Source organism: Rhipicephalus microplus, unplaced genomic scaffold (assembly GCF_043290135.1).
Source record: "Rhipicephalus microplus isolate Deutch F79 unplaced genomic scaffold, USDA_Rmic scaffold_937, whole genome shotgun sequence".
Lineage (NCBI taxonomy): Eukaryota > Metazoa > Arthropoda > Arachnida > Ixodida > Ixodidae > Rhipicephalus > Rhipicephalus microplus.
Window position 1 is genome coordinate 12,501 of NW_027465489.1, and position 12,987 is coordinate 25,487.

At 61.7% G+C, this 12,987-nt stretch overlaps 1 non-coding gene across 1 annotated transcript; it reads left to right on the forward strand.

The window, feature by feature from the left end:
- Window positions 1–9,417: 9,417 nt before the first annotated feature.
- LOC142795893 (small subunit ribosomal RNA) lies at window positions 9,418–11,232 on the forward strand. The gene has a single exon (XR_012893389.1). It is a non-coding gene; the product is annotated as a small subunit ribosomal RNA (ribosomal RNA).
- The last annotated feature ends 1,755 nt before the right edge of the window (window positions 11,233–12,987 follow it).

Consider the following 12,987-nt stretch of genomic DNA (forward strand, 5'->3'; position numbering starts at 1 on the left):
TGACGCGGTTTCGTGCCGCCCCGGCAGACGCAGTTCGGACTTAGCACTTTTCGGCTGTGCCTGGCTGGCGGCCCACTCACTCAATCGCCATGTCTGTTTGCCACAGTTTTCCCGGTGGTGCCGCACCCGGGCTCGCCCCGGCTGACGCAGTTTTCGCGCCGCCCCGGCTGACGCGGTTTCGTGCCGCCCCGGCAGACGCGGTTTTCGCGCCGCCCCGGCTGACGCGGTTTCGTGCCGCCCCGGCAGACGCAGTTCGGACTTAGCACTTTTCGGCTGTGCCTGGCTGGCGGCCCACTCACTCGATCGCCATGTCTGTTTGCCACAGTTTTCCCGGTGGTGCCGCACCCGGGCTCGCCCCGGCAGACGCGTTTTTTTTTTTCTTTCGCCCCGGCTGACGCAGTTTTCGCGCCGCCCCGGCTGACGCGGTTTCGTGCCGCCCCGGCAGACGCGGTTTTTTGCGCCGCCCCGGCTGACGCGGTTTTTGCCGCCCCGGCTGACGCAGTTCGGACTTAGCACTTTTCGGCTGTGCCTGGCTGGCGGCCCACTCACTCGATCGCCATGTCTGTTTGCCACAGTTTTCCCGGTGGTGCCGCACCCGGGCTCGCCCCGGCTGACGCAGTTTTCGCGCCGCCCCGGCTGACGCGGTTTCGTGCCGCCCCGGCAGACGCGGTTTTCGCGCCGCCCCGGCTGACGCGGTTTCGTGCCGCCCCGGCAGACGCAGTTCGGACTTAGCACTTTTCGGCTGTGCCTGGCTGGCGGCCCACTCACTCGATCGCCATGTCTGTTTGCCACAGTTTTCCCGGTGGTGCCGCACCCGGGCTCGCCCCGGCTGACGCAGTTTTCGCGCCGCCCCGGCTGACGCGGTTTCGTGCCGCCCCGGCAGACGCGGTTTTCGCGCCGCCCCGGCTGACGCGGTTTCGTGCCGCCCCGGCAGACGCAGTTCGGACTTAGCACTTTTCGGCTGTGCCTGGCTGGCGGCCCACTCACTCGATCGCCATGTCTGTTTGCCACAGTTTTCCCGGTGGTGCCGCACCCGGGCTCGCCCCGGCAGACGCGTTTTTTTTTTTTCTTTCGCCCCGGCTGACGCAGTTTTCGCGCCGCCCCGGCTGACGCGGTTTCGTGCCGCCCCGGCAGACGCGGTTTTTTTGCGCCGCCCCGGCTGACGCGGTTTTTGCCGCCCCGGCTGACGCAGTTCGGACTTGGCACTTTTTGGCTGAGCCTGGCTGGTGGCCCACTCACTCGATCGCCATGTCTGTTAGCCACAGTTTTCCCGGTGGTGCCGCACCCGGGCTCGCCCCGGCTGACGCAGTTTTCGCGCCGCCCCGGCAGACGCGGTTTTCGCGCCGCCCCGGCTGACGCGGTTTTTGCCGCCCCGGCTGACGCAGTTCGGACTTGGCACTTTTTGGGCTGAGCCTGGCTGGCGGCCCACTCACTCGATCGCCATGTCTGTTTGCCACAGTCTTCCCGGTGGTGCCGCACCCGGGCTCGCCCCGGCAGACGCGTTTTTTTTTTCTTTCGCCCCGGCAGACGTGGTTCCCCCCCCCCCCCCTTTTCGCTCGCCCCGGCTGACGAGGTTTTCGCGCCGCCCCGGCTGACGCAGTTTTCGCGCCGCCCCGGCTGACGCGGTTTCGTGCCGCCCCGGCTGACGCGGTTTTCGCGCCGCCCCGGCTGACGCGGTTTTTGCGTCGCCCCGGCTGACACGGTTCGGACTTTGCACTTTTCGGCTGTGCCTGGCTGGCGGCCCACTCACTCGATCGCCATGTCTGTTTGCCACAGTTTTCCCGGTGGTGCCGCACCCGGGCTCGCCCCGGCTGACGCAGTTTTCGCGCCGCCCCGGCAGACGCGGTTTTCGCGCCGCCCCGGCTGACGCGGTTTCGTGCCGCCCCGGCAGACGCAGTTCGGACTTAGCACTTTTCGGCTGTGCCTGGCTGGCGGCCCACTCACTCGATCGCCATGTCTGTTTGCCACAGTTTTCCCGGTGGTGCCGCACCCGGGCTCGCCCCGGCTGACGCAGTTTTCGCGCCGCCCCGGCTGACGCGGTTTCGTGCCGCCCCGGCAGACGCGGTTTTCGCGCCGCCCCGGCTGACGCGGTTTCGTGCCGCCCCGGCAGACGCAGTTCGGACTTAGCACTTTTCGGCTGTGCCTGGCTGGCGGCCCACTCACTCGATCGCCATGTCTGTTTGCCACAGTTTTCCCGGTGGTGCCGCACCCGGGCTCGCCCCGGCAGACGCGTTTTTTTTTTTTCTTTCGCCCCGGCTGACGCAGTTTTCGCGCCGCCCCGGCTGACGCGGTTTCGTGCCGCCCCGGCAGACGCGGTTTTTTGCGCCGCCCCGGCTGACGCGGTTTTTGCCGCCCCGGCTGACGCAGTTCGGACTTAGCACTTTTCGGCTGTGCCTGGCTGGCGGCCCACTCACTCGATCGCCATGTCTGTTTGCCACAGTTTTCCCGGTGGTGCCGCACCCGGGCTCGCCCCGGCTGACGCAGTTTTCGCGCCGCCCCGGCTGACGCGGTTTCGTGCCGCCCCGGCAGACGCGGTTTTCGCGCCGCCCCGGCTGACGCGGTTTCGTGCCGCCCCGGCAGACGCAGTTCGGACTTAGCACTTTTCGGCTGTGCCTGGCTGGCGGCCCACTCACTCGATCGCCATGTCTGTTTGCCACAGTTTTCCCGGTGGTGCCGCACCCGGGCTCGCCCCGGCTGACGCAGTTTTCGCGCCGCCCCGGCTGACGCGGTTTCGTGCCGCCCCGGCAGACGCGGTTTTCGCGCCGCCCCGGCTGACGCGGTTTCGTGCCGCCCCGGCAGACGCAGTTCGGACTTAGCACTTTTCGGCTGTGCCTGGCTGGCGGCCCACTCACTCGATCGCCATGTCTGTTTGCCACAGTTTTCCCGGTGGTGCCGCACCCGGGCTCGCCCCGGCAGACGCGTTTTTTTTTTCTTTCGCCCCGGCTGACGCAGTTTTCGCGCCGCCCCGGCTGACGCGGTTTCGTGCCGCCCCGGCAGACGCGGTTTTTTTGCGCCGCCCCGGCTGACGCGGTTTTTGCCGCCCCGGCTGACGCAGTTCGGACTTGGCACTTTTTGGCTGAGCCTGGCTGGTGGCCCACTCACTCGATCGCCATGTCTGTTAGCCACAGTTTTCCCGGTGGTGCCGCACCCGGGCTCGCCCCGGCTGACGCAGTTTTCGCGCCGCCCCGGCAGACGCGGTTTTCGCGCCGCCCCGGCTGACGCGGTTTTTGCCGCCCCGGCTGACGCAGTTCGGACTTGGCACTTTTTGGGCTGAGCCTGGCTGGCGGCCCACTCACTCGATCGCCATGTCTGTTTGCCACAGTCTTCCCGGTGGTGCCGCACCCGGGCTCGCCCCGGCAGACGCGTTTTTTTTTTCTTTCGCCCCGGCAGACGTGGTTCCCCCCCCCCCCTTTTCGCTCGCCCCGGCTGACGAGGTTTTCGCGCCGCCCCGGCTGACGCAGTTTTCGCGCCGCCCCGGCTGACGCGGTTTCGTGCCGCCCCGGCTGACGCGGTTTTCGCGCCGCCCCGGCTGACGCGGTTTTTGCGTCGCCCCGGCTGACACGGTTCGGACTTTGCACTTTTCGGCTGTGCCTGGCTGGCGGCCCACTCACTCGATCGCCATGTCTGTTTGCCACAGTTTTCCCGGTGGTGCCGCACCCGGGCTTGCCCCGGCAGACGCGTTTTTTTTTTTTCTTTTCGCCCCGGCTGACGCAGTTTTCGCCCCGCCCCGGCTGACGCGGTTTCGTGCCGCCCCGGCAGACGCGGTTTTTTGCGCCGCCCCGGCTGACGCGGTTTTTGCCGCCCCGGCTGACGCAGTTCGGACTTTGCACTTTTTGGCTGAGCCTGGCTGGCGGCCCACTCACTCGATCGCCATGTCTGTTTGCCACAGTTTTCCCGGTGGTGCCGCACCCGGGCTCGCCCCGGCAGACGCGTTTTTTTTTTTCCTTCGCCCCGGCAGACGTGGTTCCCCCCCCCCCCTCCGTCTTTCTTTTTGTTTTTTTTTTCGCCGCGGCTGAAGTGGATTTTTCGGTGCCTCGACGCCCCGGTAGTCGCGGTTTTTCCGTTTCCGCACGGCCCCGGCTGACGCTGCTCGGTCACAGTCGCCTTTTGTGAGGATTGCAGACTTCTTGAGCGCGGGTGTTTTTTTTTTGTTGTTGTTGTTGTTTTATTACGCATTCGCTCCAGCAGACGCTGTTTAGACTTTTTGTTTCCTCTTTTATCCTGCGACGAGGTGACGAGGTTTATTCGGTGCCCCGCCGCCCCGGCTGAAGTGATTTTTCCTGTCCCGTGCCGCCCCGGCTGACGCGGTTGGGACTTCGCGTTTGTTCGGCCGCCACGGGTTTTGGCGCACTCGCTCGGTTGCTTGTTGTTGCCACTTGTTGCGAACCCAGGTTTCTTGAGCGAGCGCGGGCGTTTTTTCTTCCTTTCTTTCTTTGTTCTATGTGTTAGCGAATCGGCCTTTAATATCACACGAGGACTCACAACCAACAATTTTCAGTTTGAAGTGTAAAAAATCTGCAGGTGTTGACGTAACTGACTTGCCCCGTACCCTTGAGTACATCCATGAAGTTCTCGTAGTACTACTAAATCGCATTATTCCAAGTGGAGAAATTCCCATAAACTTGCAAACCTCTACACGAAAATCGGTGCGCGTGATAAAGTTGAAAATTATCGTCCGATATCAAATGTGCCTTCTATAACACAAATTCTAGGAAAAAAAAAAAAAAACACTTGTTCGCCGTTTTCTGCGCCGTGACTGGCAGCACTCCGGCGAAGCGAAACGGGGTCGATTCGAGCACGATATCGGCGTCTTTCGACGTGCTCGCCGGCGACCGTCGCACGAGTACGTCGCACGAGCGCGTCTGCCGGGGCGCCGTTTGCGAAGCCGACGCAAAAGTGGGAACCGCCGCTCGGATGATCGCCGCTTTCGGCAGAGTGAGTGTTGGCACTCCGGGGAAGCGAAACAGCGTGAATGCGCCCACGAAATCGGCGTATTTTGAAGTGCCCGCCGGCGACCGTCGCACGAGTACGGTAAACCGCGTCAGCCGGGGCGTAGTTCGGGACGCCGACGAAAAAGTGGGAAGCGCAACTCGGATCTTCGCCGTTTTTGCAGGAGTGAGTGGCGGCCCTCCTGCGAGACCAAGAAGCATCGATTCGTGCACGAATTCGGCGCCTTTCGACGTGATCGCCGGCGACCGTCGCTCGAGTAGGGCAAACCGCGTCTGCCGGGGCGGGCTTCGGGACGCCGATGCGAAAGTGGGAAACGCTGCTCGGATGTTCGCCGTTTTTGGCCGAGTGAGTGCTGGCACTCGGGCGAAGCCAAACGGGGCCGATTACGGCACGATATCGGCGTCTTTCGACGTGCCCGGCGGCGACCGTCGCACGAGTACGGTAAACCGCGTCAGCCCGGGCGGAGTTCGGGACGCCGATGCGAAAGTGGAGAACGCCGCTCGGATCTTCGCCGTTTTTGGAGGAGTGAGTGGCGGCACTCCGGAGAAGCCAAGGAGCGCCAATTAGCGCACGATATCGGCGTCTTTCGACGCGCTCGCCGGCGACCGTCGAACGAGTAGGGCAAACCGCGTCTGCCGGGGCGGGGTTTACGACGCCGACGCAAAAGTGGGAACCGCCGCTCGGATGTTGGCCGTTTTTGGCAGAGTGAGTGCTGGCACACCGGCGACGCGAAAGAGCGCGAAAGCGCCCACGAAAGTGGCGTATTTGGACGTGCTTGACGGCGACCGCTGCAGGAGTACGAAAAACCACGTCAGCCGGGGCGAGCGACCCACGGCGGTCTGGGTGCTTATCGCTGCTATTATAGGGGCACCCCGGCAGACGCAGAAAAAAAAAATTTTTTTTCGACCTTCTTTTTTGCTGGTCGAGCTCGGGTAACCCAGGTCGCAATGGGAGCCGCGCACGAAAGCGGCGTCGCGAGACGCGTTCGCGGTCGCTAGTCGCACGAGCTCGGCAACCGCGTCAGCCGGCGCGGAGTTCGGGATGCCGACGGCTAAGTGGGTACCGCTGCTCGGATGTTCGCCGTTTTTGGCCGAGTGAGTGCTGGCACTCCGGCGAAGCGAAACGGGGCCGATTCGGGCACGATATCGGCGTATTTCGACGTGCTCGCCGGCGACCGTCGCACGAGTACGGCAAAGCGCGTCTGCCGGGGCGAGGTTTGCGATGCCGACGAAAAAGTGGGAAGCGCCGCTCGGATCTTCGCCGTTTTTGCAGGAGTGAGTGGCGGCCCTCCTGCGAGACCAAGAAGCATCGACTCGCGCACGATATCGGTGTCTTTCGACGTGCCCGCCGGCCACCGCCGCACGAGTACGGCAAACCGCGTATGCCGGGGCGGGGTTGGCGACGCCGACGCAAAAGTGGGAACCGCCACTAGGATGTTCGCCGTTTTTGGCAGAGTGAGTGCTGGCACACCGGCGACGCGAAAGAGCGCGAAAGCGCCCACGAAAGTGGCGTATTTGGACGTGCTTGACGGCGACCGCTGCAGGAGTACGAAAAACCACGTCAGCCGGGGCGAGCGACCCACGGCGGTCTGGGTGCTTATCGCTGCTATTATAGGGGCACCCCGGCAGACGCAGAAAAAAAAAATTTTTTTTCGACCTTCTTTTTTGCTGGTCGAGCTCGGGTAACCCAGGTCGCAATGGGAGCCGCGCACGAAAGCGGCGTCGCGAGACGCGTTCGCGGTCGCTAGTCGCACGAGCTCGGCAACCGCGTCAGCCGGCGCGGAGTTCGGGATGCCGACGGCTAAGTGGGTACCGCTGCTCGGATGTTCGCCGTTTTTGGCCGAGTGAGTGCTGGCACTCCGGCGAAGCGAAACGGGGCCGATTCGGGCACGATATCGGCGTATTTCGACGTGCTCGCCGGCGACCGTCGCACGAGTACGGCAAAGCGCGTCTGCCGGGGCGAGGTTTGCGATGCCGACGAAAAAGTGGGAAGCGCCGCTCGGATCTTCGCCGTTTTTGCAGGAGTGAGTGGCGGCCCTCCTGCGAGACCAAGAAGCATCGACTCGCGCACGATATCGGTGTCTTTCGACGTGCCCGCCGGCCACCGCCGCACGAGTACGGCAAACCGCGTATGCCGGGGCGGGGTTGGCGACGCCGACGCAAAAGTGGGAACCGCCACTAGGATGTTCGCCGTTTTTGGCAGAGTGAGTGCTGGCACTCCGGCGAAGCGAAAGAGCGCGAATGCGCCCACGAAAGTGGCGTGTTTGGACGTGCTTGACGACGACCACCGCAGGAAAACGAAAAACCACGTCAGCCGGGGCGAGCGACCCATGGCGGTCTGGGTGCTTATCGCTGCTATTATAGGGGCACCCCGGCAGACGCAAAAAAAAAAAAAATTTTTTTCGACATTCTTTCTTGCTCGTCGACCTCGGGTGACCCAGGTCGCAGTGGGAGCCGCGCACGAAAGCGGCGTCGCGAGACGGCTTCGCGGTCGCTAGTCGCACGAGCTCGGCAACCGCGTCTGCCGGGGCGGAGTTCGGGACGCCGACGGCTAAGTGGGAACCGCCGCTCGGATGTTCGCCGTTTGTGGCCGAGTGAGTGCTGGCACTCCGGCGAAGCCAAACGGGGCCGATTCCGGCACGATATCGGCGTCTTTCTACGTGCTCGCCGGCGACCGTCGCACGAGTACGGCAAAGTGCGTCTGCCGGGGCGGGGTTTGCGACGCGTACGCAATAGTGAGAACCGTCGCTCGGATGTTCGTCGTCTTTCGCCGAGCCAGTGCTGGCACTCCGGCGAAGCCGAACGGAGCCGATTCGGGCACGATATCGGCGTCTTTCCACGTGCTCGCCGGCGACCGTCGCACGAGTACGGTAAACCGCGTCAGCCGGGGCGGAGTTCGGGACGCCGATGCGAAAGTGGGAAGCGCCGCTCGGATCTTCGCCGTTTTTGGAGGAGTCAGTGGCGGCACTCCGGTGAAGCCAAGGTGCGCCAATTCGCGCACGATATCGGCGTCTTTCGACGTGCCCGCCGGCCACCGTCGCACGAGTACGGCAAACCTCGTCTGCCGGGGCGGGGTTTGCGACGCCGACGCAAAAGTGGGAACCGCCGCTCGGATGTTCGCCGTTTTTGGCAGAGTGAGTGCTGGCACTCCGGCGAAGCGAAAGAGCGTGAATGCGCCCACGAAAGTAGCGTATTTGGACGTGCTTGACGGCGACCGCCGCAGGAGTACGAAAAACCACGTCAGCCGGGGCGAGCGACCCACGGCGGTCTGGGTGCTTATCGCTGCTATTATAGGGGCACCCCGGCAGACGCAGAAAGAAAAAAAAAAAAAAATGGGGACATGGCGTGCGTCACCGTGCGGCTTCGCAGCGTTGCCGAAGTCGCCGAGCCCTTCGACTGAGCCGAACGGCGGACAGGGAACGTTGGTCGGCCGTTCTAACCTGTCGGTGCCACGCCGAGACGTCGTTAAGGAAAACCGCGTCGTGGGCCTCTACGACGCCGTCGAGTCGTTGTACGTTTGGTGTCCAGCGTGTCGGCGGCGAGTAGCGGACACGTCGTTCACGACTTCGGTCTTTCGCAGTCGACGCGAACTTGCGGAGAGTCGTGGTGCCTCACGTTTTCGGCAGAAACCGCGGCGGAATTTTCCCGTGCGTGCGCGCACGACCTCGGTGCTGTGCCGTCAGCGTAGTGTTGCACAAACTCGTGGCCTACCCAAGGTGCGGTACGTTTGCGGCCGTATCCTCGGTGGGAATTTCGTGAGTAGGGTCGCAAATTCTACGACCTCGGCCGGTTTGAGAGCGACGTAGACTTGTGGCACGCTCAACGTGCCACACGTTTCGGGGCACACCCGCGGTGAAATTTTCTCGAGTACGCTCGTATTAGTGCCCAAGGAGGTCTGGGTACTTATCGCTGCTATTATGTGGGGGTTCTCGTGAGCGGCGTACGCGAAAGCGACCGGGTGTCTGATATGCGGCGGGCTTCGGCCTCGTCAAGCGTGTCCTCGGGTCTGCTCCAGGGGAATCCACGGCAGTCGTCTGCAGCCTCATCCGCTTGATGCGTTAGGGGCTGGTTGTCGGACGGTGCCGTTTTACCACGATATCGAGGTGTGTTCCGTGTCGTCCTCGGGCGATTCAGATGCGAAAGCGCCGAAGACGCGGGCGTGACCCGTCGTCTGGCGGCTTTGCAGTCTCGGCTCCGTTGCTAGTTCCGGCCGGTCCACCGACAGTGCAGCGGGCTTGGGCAACCCGCACGGCGCGACCGAGTCGATGCAACGAAAAAGAGCGAGCATGAACGTGCTTCTTGCCGCACGGCTCCCACTCGTCTTTCGGGAAGGTTGTGCCGTAGCGAGCTCGAACGCCGTCATCTCGGAGTGCAAAATAAGCGTGTTGGGGCGCCTGAAGGTGGCCTCCGCCGCACACAGACTGCGTCCGGCCCGCCGAAGGCGAGGACGGACGCGCAGTCGAACGATTACCTGGTTGATCCTGCCAGTAATCATATGCTTGTCTCAAAGATTAAGCCATGCATGTCTAAGTACATGCCGAAATAAGGCGAAACCGCGAATGGCTCATTAAATCAGTTATGGTTCCTTAGATCGTTTCTTCCTACTTGGATAACTGTGGCAATTCTAGAGCTAATACATGCAGTGAGCCTGGAGCCCTTTGGGTAACGGGTGCTTTTATTAGACCAAGATCGATCGGGTTTCGGCCCGTATTGTGTGGTGACTCTGGATAACTTTGTGCTGATCGCATGGCCACGAGCCGGCGACGTTTCTTTCAAGTGTCTGCCTTATCAACTTTCGATGGTAGGTTACTTGCTTACCATGGTTGTTACGGGTAACGGAGAATCAGGGTTCGATTCCGGAGAGGGAGCCTGAGAAACGGCTACCACATCCAAGGAAGGCAGCAGGCGCGCAAATTACCCACTCCCGGCACGGGGAGGTAGTGACGAAAAATAACAATACGGGACTCTTTTGAGGCCCCGTAATTGAAATGAGTACACTCTAAATCCTTTAACGAGGATCAATTGGAGGGCAAGTCTGGTGCCAGCAGCCGCGGTAATTCCAGCTCCAATAGCGTATACTAAAGCTGCTGCGGTTAAAAAGCTCGTAGTTGGATCTCAGTTCCAGACGAGTAGTGCATCTACCCGATGCGACGGCTCGGACTGAACATCATGCCGGTTCTTTCTTGGTGCACTTCATTGTGTGCCTCGAGATGGCCGGTGCTTTTACTTTGAAAAAATTAGAGTGCTCAACGCAGGCGAGTCGCCTGAATAAACTTGCATGGAATAATAGAACAAGACCTCGTTTCTGTTCTGTTGGTTTTTGGAATACGAGGTAATGATTAAGAGGGACGGACGGGGGCATTCGTATTGCGGCGCTAGAGGTGAAATTCTTGGACCGTCGCAAGACGAACTACTGCGAAAGCATTTGCCAAGAATGTTTTCATTGATCAAGAACGAAAGTCAGAGGTTCGAAGGCGATCAGATACCGCCCTAGTTCTGACCATAAACGATGCCAACCAGCGATCCGCCTGAGTTACTCAAATGACTCGGCGGGCAGCTTCCGGGAAACCAAAGTATTTGGGTTCCGGGGGAAGTATGGTTGCAAAGCTGAAACTTAAAGGAATTGACGGAAGGGCACCACCAGGAGTGGAGCCTGCGGCTTAATTTGACTCAACACGGGAAAACTTACCCGGCCCGGACACTGGGAGGATTGACAGATTGAGAGCTCTTTCTTGATTCGGTGGATGGTGGTGCATGGCCGTTCTTAGTTGGTGGAGCGATTTGTCTGGTTAATTCCGATAACGAACGAGACTCTAGCCTATTAAATAGGTGCGGGGTTCCCAGCACCTTACAACCTTCTTAGAGGGACAAGCGGCTCCTAGCCGCACGAAACAGAGCAATAACAGGTCTGTGATGCCCTTAGATGTCCGGGGCCGCACGCGCGCTACACTGAAGGAAGCAGCGTGTCTTTATCCCTGTCTGAAAAGACTGGGTAACCCGTGGAACTTCTTTCGTGATTGGGATAGGGGCTTGCAATTGTTCCCCTTGAACGAGGAATTCCCAGTAAGCGCGAGTCATAAGCTCGCGTTGATTACGTCCCTGCCCTTTGTACACACCGCCCGTCGCTACTACCGATTGAATGATTTAGTGAGGTCTTCGGACCGATGTCCGGCGCGGCCTTTCGGTTGCGCCGGTCTGTTGGAAAGATGACCAAACTTGATCATTTAGAGGAAGTAAAAGTCGTAACAAGGTTTCCGTAGGTGAACCTGCGGAAGGATCATTAACGGATTGTGAAGGGTGAGCGCCTCAGCTGCGTCTGCGCCCGACACTTTCTGCCGCTGACCCCGTTTGGACGCGGGGTCGGCTTTTCCCCACGGGGCTGCCTGAATGTGGAGCGGCACCCCGTGACAAATTGTTGCGCCCAGCGGACGCCAACACCGCGACCTTGGACGGTCGGCCAGGTGGCGGACGCGGGTACAAACGGCGCAACGCACTCATAGGTCGGCTTTCGACCCGCCACTGCACCGTGGCTCGAAGCGCTCGAAATGCGCGACCCGACCGCTGCGGGACCGCCTAGTACTGTAAACAGGAGCGGCGGAGCGCGAACGGCGAGTCGTGGTTACGTCGGTAGAAGGCGAGGCTGCGCGTTCCCGAAACGCCAGCCGAGTGCCCTCCCGGACCGTTCGAGCGTGCAAGAACGAGACCCGACAATCGCGCGGCGACTGCCAAGTACGAGAGGAACGGCACAAGCGTCGGCGGTCGGTCAAGGAACTGGCGATGTGACGGGTCCGCTGTGCACCAGTGCATACCGTCCCGCCGTCCGCGGCAAGCGCCCTCCGCGTCCTCGGGTGACGGAGGCTGCCGGTCGGTTCTTGCAGGCGAGGGATCTCGCTGGCACCGGTTCGCGTTGACGCGCGGCCGGTCATGGCACGGCGATGCGACGGCCGAGGTGCGCAGTACTCGATGGAGGAACCGCACGCTCCGATGACCGTCCCGCCCTCCGCGGCGTATGCGTACCGACCGTAATGGTTGCAGCAGCGCCGGCCGGCTTTTTGAATTCGCCACACGAAACACGGTGCGAGATCGCGGGTTAGGGGAGCGTCGACGTTGCCAGGCGTTTTGCTTGCTGCCGAGGGAAAGGCGGCACGGCCACGTCGCGCTCGTCGCGATTAGCGGGTCTGCGCGCTTTGGGAAGGTGCCGCAACGACTTGCCGAAAGAGGAAGCACGGAAGAACGAGGGACTTGGACGTCCCGACAATTGAACGCACTTGCGGCCAGGCCCTTGCTGGCTTCGTTCTTCCGCCTCGAGTAGGCTCGTACGCGGCTCCGGCGCCGAAAGTGGTCCTTGGCACCGACTTCGGTGGACGTGGGAAGTGCCGCGCAAGTACGGCGCGCCTGGCTCCACCTGTTGGCTAAAGTAGGCAGCCGGATCGGCATTTTGGTGTGCGGTGGCAAACCGTGGATGCGAAAAAAAGCTTGTGCGATTTCGTGGAACAAAAAGCGGGGGTCCCCCTTTTTATGCGGAGGAGACCGACCCGCCTGCCGTGGTGAACCGCGACGCCACGGTAAAAACGGGAGAGGCTTGTCGATGGGACCGTGCATCCCGCGCTCCACGGAGGCCGGGAGGCGGCCGGCCCGAGGAAATGTGTAGCCGTCGAGGCCCGCATCTGCGTGCACTCTTATCCAAATGGGTGTACCGCAGGCATTTTCTGGTTAGGCGGGCCAATGAGAGCGAGCACACAACGATACCTACGGGTCCGGCTTGGAGAACCGGCTTCGACGCCTCCCGAGTATTTATAGAGGGGTGGACCACGAAAGCACTCGCAAGTAGCGAAAGCGAAACGCCGTCCGAAACACACCGTTTGCTCGATTTGCGGCAGCCGAAAAAAGGCGCGGCAGAGTTTTGGAGTCCAAGCGTGCGCTGAAAAGCGCCCTTCTTGGCCACTGTTTGGCCGAGTGCCAGAAACGTTTGGTTTTGACTGTACGGAATTGAACAAACACTTTTTCACGACTCTAAGCGGTGGATCACTCGGTTCTC